Here is a 6,973-nt window from a genome sequence, read left to right as displayed (position 1 = left end):
ATTTGACGAATAAAGAAAATAATCATTCGAATCTTTATTTACAACTCTTATAATACAAGGATTATGAAACATTACAGAAGAGTGGCAGGCATGAACAGACGTGTACTGTATGACCAAAGTAATACATACTATACATCATCAAATGTTAACACCATTTTCAAATACTATCTGGAATACTCATACATACTATTAGTGTCTAAGCGCTTTGACGTCAAACAGGTAATGATTATACATGTAATATTAAAATAATTAAATCACTCACGTGAAAGCAAATAAAACATCCTCAAAATATTCAGAAAACAAGAAAATGTCAGAAGGGTATTTAAACAATTAACTTAGGTACACACTCTATAAATTGCTCAATTCTTCAGGACTCAAGAAACAAGAAAATATTGGTAAAGGTCATATACATCTGTATACCTATTTGCACTCCTTTAGTAGAATTGGGAATAAAAAAACATGCGTCGTTACTTACGCGAGTTATCTCCCTTCCTCCAAGAAGGTAAATATAAGCACAAACAAAACGAACTGACTTCGTGAAGTCTATCACAAACCCATACAAGGTTGCTTCTGTTGTCACAAAACCTCTTAATGACCTATAAGGATTACTCCTATCACAAATCTGAGTATCCTGTTGTTTGTTATAGCCTTCTCTATAACCACAGTGACTGTTTTTCTTTTCACCACGCAGACGAAGGAACAAAATACGACTTTTATATCAACAGAAAGCAAAAACGTCAAACAACAATATCATAACAAAAAAAAACTCAAATAAACCAGTATCAATCCTGCCTTAATTCTTACAAAATTGAATAAGATCAAACCAGAATTGACCCTACAATATTTTGTTTAAAACCGTAGTTTTGAATGAAAAACATGCAGTGACGCAAATTTGTACACCAGATGAGTAATTGTTTGTGATATATTACAACTGGCGGTAATAAAACGCACCACAATCAGTTTAAGTTTGAACACAATTTATATTTTGTTTAGACCATGTAATCCTTCTTTTATGTTATATTATATCTGTTAAACTAGTTTACAACACATTCACCATATAAGAGCAACAAACCAACACTGAATACGTCTTAAAAATCATTGTTTTAAAGATGCAAAACAAATATGTTCATACAGTCCAGGGGGCATAACTCTCAATGTTTCATTGATATTGAAAAATTGATTGGTGATCGTTAATTCATATTCAATGATTGATTGGTGCTTGTTACATTGATATTGAATGATTGTTTGGTGCTTGTTGGACGACATTAATATTGTATGATTGGTTGGTGCTTGTAGGACGACATTTATATTAAATGATTGGTTGGTGCTTGTAGAACGACATTGATATTGAATGATTGGTTGGTGCTTGTTGGACGTCATTTATATTGAATGATTGGTTGTTGCTTGTTGGACGACATTGATATTGAATGATTGATTGGTGCCTGTTGGACGACATTGATATTGAATGATTGATTGGTGCTTGTTGGATGACATTGATATTGAAAGATCTGTTGGTGCATGTCGGACGACATTGATATTGAATCATTGATTGGTTCTTGTAGGACGACATTGATATTGAATGACTGATTGGTGCTTGTTGGACGACATTGATATTGAATTATTGATTGGTGCTTGTAGGACGACATTGATATTGAATTATTGATTGGTGCTTGTTGGACGACATTGATATTGAATGACTGATTGGTGCTTGTAGGACGACACCTATATTGAATGATTGATTGGTGCTTGTAGGACGACATTTATATTGAATGATTGGTCGGTACTTGTTGGACGACATTGATATTGAATGATTGGTTGGTGCTTGTTGGACGACATTGATATTGAATGATTGATTGGTGCTTGTTGGACGACATTGATATTGAATTATTGATTGGTGCTTGTAGGACGACATTTATATTGAATGATTGGTTGGTGCTTGTAGGACGACATTGATATTGAATGATTGGTTGGGACTTGTAGGACGACATTGATATTGAATGGTTGATTGGTGCTTGTAGGACGATATTGATATTTAATGATTGGTTGGTGCTTGTAGGACGACATTGATATTGAATGATTGGTTGGTGCTTGTAGGACGACATTGATATTGAATGATTGATTTGTGCTTGTAGGACGACATTAATATTGAATGTTTGATTAGTGCTTGTTGGACGACATTGATATTGAATGTTTGATTAGTGAATTTTGGTTGACATTGATATTGAATGATTGATTGGTGGTATTAGGACGACATTGATATTAAATGATTGATTGGTGCTTGTAGGACGACATTGATATTAAATGGTTGATTGGTGCTTGTAGGACTTCATTGATATTGAATGGTTGATAGGTGACTGTTGGACGACATTTATATAGGATGATTGATTGGTGCTTGTTGGACGACATTGATATCGAATGGTTGATTGGTGCTTGTTGGACGGCATTGATATTGAATGATTGATTGGTGATTGTTGGACGACATTTATATTGAATGATTGATTGGTGCTTGTTGGACGACATTGATATTGAATGGTTGATTGGTGCTTGTAGGACAACATTGATATTGAATGTTTGATTGGTGCTTGTTGGACGACATTGATATTGAATGGTTGATTGGTGCTTGTTGGACGACATTGATATTGAATGATTGATTGGTGATTGTTGGACGACATTTATATTGAATGGTTGATTGGTGCTTGTTAGACGGCATTGATATTGAATGATTGATTAGTGCTTTCAGGACGACATTGGTATTGAATGGTTGATTGGTGCTTGTAGGACGACATTGATATTGAATGGTTGATTGGTGCTTGTTGGACGACATTGACATTGAATGGTTGATTGGTGCTTGTTGGACGGCATTGATATTGAATGATTGATTGGTGATTGTTTGACGACATTGATATTGAATGATTGATTGGTGCTTGTAGGACGACATTGATATTGAATGATTGATTGGTGATTGTTGGACGACATTTATATTGAATGATTGATTGGTGCTTGTTTGACAACATTGATTTTGAATGATTGATTGGTGCTTGTAGGACGACATTGATATTGAATGATAGATTGTTGCTTGTTGGACGACATTGATATTGAATGATTGATTGGTGCTTGTTGGACGACATTGATATTGAATGATTGATTGGTGCTTGTAGGACGACATTGATTTTGAATCATTGATTGGTGCTTGAAGGACAACATTGATTTTGAATGATTGATTGGTGCTTGTAGGACGACATTGATATTGAATGATTGATTAGTGCTTGTTGGACGACATTGATATTGAATGATTGATTGGTGCTTGTAGGACAACATTGATATTGAACGATTGATTGGTGCTTGTAGGACGGCATTGATATTGAATGATTGATTGGTTCTTGTAGGACGACATTTATATTGAATGATTGGTTTGTGCTTGTTGCACGACATTGATATTGAATGATTGATTGGTGCTTGTTGGACGACATTGATATTGAATGATTGATTGGTGCTTGTTGGACGACATTGATATTGAACGATTGATTGGTGCTTGTAGGACGACATTGATTTTGAATGATTGATTGGTGCTTGTAGGACAACATTGATTTTGAATGATTGATTGGTGCTTGTAGGTCGACATTGATATTGAATGATTGATTAGTGCTTGTTGGACGACATTGATATTGAATGATTGATTGGTGCTTGTAGGACAACATTGATATTGAATGCTTGATTGGTTCTTGTAGGACGACATTTATATTGAATGATTGGTTTGTGCTTGTTGCACGACATTGATATTAAATGATTGATTGGTGCTTCTAGGACGACATTGATATTAAATGATGGATTGGTACTTAATTGACGACATTGATATTGAATGTTTGATTAGTGCTTGTAGGACGACATTGATATTGAATGATTGATTGGTGCTTGTAGGACGACATTGATATTGAATGATTGATTAGTGCTTGTTGGACGACATTGATATTGAATGATTGATTGGTGCTTGTAGGACAACATTGATATTGAACGATTGATTGGTGCTTGTAGGACGACATTGATATTGAATGCTTGATTGGTTCTTGTAGGACGACATTTATATTGAATGATTGGTTTGTGCTTGTTGCACGACATTGATATTAAATGATTGATTGGTGCTTCTAGGACGACATTGATATTAAATGATGGATTGGTACTTAATGGACGACATTGATATTGAATGTTTGATTAGTGCTTGTAGGACGACATTGATATTGATTGATTGATTGGTGCTTGTAGGACGACATTTATATTGAATGATTGATTGATGGTTGTTGGACGACTTTTATATTGAATGATTGATTTGTGCTTGTAGGACATCATTGATATTATATGAGTGATTGGTGCTTGTTGAACGACATTGATATTGAATAATTGATTAGTGCTTGTTGGACGACATTGATATTGAATGATTGATAAGTGCTTGTAGGACGACATTGATATTGAATGATTGGTTAGTGCTTGTAGGACGACATTGATATTGAATGATTGATAAGTGCATGTTGGATGACATTGATATTGAATGCTTGGTTAGTGCTTGTTGGACGACCTTTATATTGAATGATTGATTGGTGCTTGTTCGGCGACATTGATATTGAATGATTGATTGGTGCTTGTTGGATGACATTGATATTTAATGATTGATAGGTGCTTTTTGGACGACATTGATATTGAATGATTGATTATTGCTTGTTGGACGACATTGATATTGAATGATTGATTGGTGCTTGTAGGATGACATTGATATTTAATGTTTGATTAGTACTTGAAGGACGACATTTATATTGAATGATTGATTGGTGCTTTTTGGACCATATTGATATTGAATGATTGATTGGTGCTTTCAGGACGACATTGATATTGAATGATTGATTTGTGCTTGTAGGACGACATTATTATTAAATGATTGATTGGTGCTTGTTGGACGACATTGATATTGAATGATTGATTGGTGATTTCAGGACGACATTGATATTGAATGTTTGATAAGTGCTTGTTGGACGATATTGATATTGAATGATTGATTGGTGCTTTCAGGACGACATTGATATTGAATGATTGATTTGTGCTTGTAGGACGACATTGATATTGAATGTTTGATTGGTGCTTGTAGGACGACATTGATATTGAATGTTTGATAAGTGCTTGTAGGACGACATTGATATTGAATGATTGATTAGTGCTTGTAGAACGACATTGATATTGAATGATTGATTGGTGGTTGTAGGACGACATTGATATTTAATGTTTGATTGGTGCTTGTTAGACGACATTGATATTGAATGGTCGATTGGTGCTTGTTGGATGACATTGATATTGAATGATTGATTGGTGCTTGTTGGACGACATTGATATTGAATGATTGATTGGTGCTTGTTGGATGACATTGATATTGAATGATTGATTAGTGCTTTCAGGACGACATTGATATTGAATGTTTGATAAGTGCTTGTTGGACGATATTGATATTTAATATTTGAGTAGTGCTTGTTGGACGACATTGATATTGAATGATTGATTAGTGCTTGTTGGATGACATTGATATTGAATGATTGATTAGTGCTTTCAGGACGACATTGATATTGAATGTTTGATAAGTGCTTAATGGACGATATTGATATTGAATGATTGATTGGTGCTTGTAGGACGACATTGATATTGAATGATTGATTGGTGCTTGTTGGACGTCATTGATATTGAATGATTGATTGGTGCTTTTAGACGACATTGATATTGAATGATTGATTGGTGCTTGTTAGACGACATTGATATTGAATAATTGATTGGTGCTTTCAGGACGACATTGATATTGAATGATTGATTAGTGCTTGTAGGACGACATTGATATTGAATGATTGGTTGGTGCTTGTTAGACGACATTGATATTGAATGATTGATGAGTGCTTGTAGGACGCGTTGATATTGAATGATTGATTAGTGAACGTTGGACGACATTGATATTGAATGATTGATTGGTGGTATTAGGACGACATTGATATTGAATGATTGATTTGTGCTTGTAGGACGATATTGATATTGAATGATTCCTTGGTTCTTGTTGGACGACATTGATATTGAATGTTTGATTAGTGAATGTTGGACGACATTGATATTGAATGATTGATTGGTGGTATTAGGACGACATTGATATTGAATGATTGATTTGTGCTTGTAGGACGATATTGATATTGAATGATTCATTGGTGCTTGTAGGACGACATTGATATTGAATGATTGCTTGGTGCTTGTTGGACGGCATTGATATTGAATGATAGATTGGTGCTTGTTGGACGACATTGATATTGAATGATTGATTAGTGCTTGTATGACGATATTGATATTGAATGATTGATTGGTGCTATTAGGACGACATTGATATTGAATGATTGATTTGTGCTTGAAGGACGACATTGATATTGAATGATTCATTGGTGCTTGTAGGACGATATTGATATTGAATGATTGCTTGGTGCTTGTTGGACGGCATTGATATTGAATGATAGATTGGTGCTTGTTGGACGACATTGATACTGAATGATTGATTAACGCTTGTAGGACGACATTGATATTGAATTATTGATTGGTGCTTGTGGGACGACATTGATATTGAATGATTGATTGGTGCTTGTAGGACGACATTGATATTGAATGATTAATTGGTGCTTGTAGGACGACATTGATATTGAATGATTTATTGGTACTTGTAGGACGACATTGCTATTGAATGATTGATTAGTGCTTGTAGGACGACATTGATATTGAAAGATAGATTGGTGCTTGTTGGACGATATTGATATTTAATGTTTGAGTAGTGCTTGTTGGACGACATTGATATTGAATGATTGATTAGTGCTTGTTGGATGACATTGATATTGAATGATTGATTATTGCTTTCAGGACGACATTGATATTGAATGTTTGATAAGTGCTTAATGGACGATATTGATATTGA

The sequence above is a fragment of the Mytilus edulis genome, chromosome 5, assembly GCF_963676685.1.
Source record: "Mytilus edulis chromosome 5, xbMytEdul2.2, whole genome shotgun sequence".
Lineage (NCBI taxonomy): Eukaryota > Metazoa > Mollusca > Bivalvia > Mytilida > Mytilidae > Mytilus > Mytilus edulis.
The sequence above is the reverse complement of the archived record's forward strand: the minus strand, read 5'-3'. Positions refer to the sequence as shown.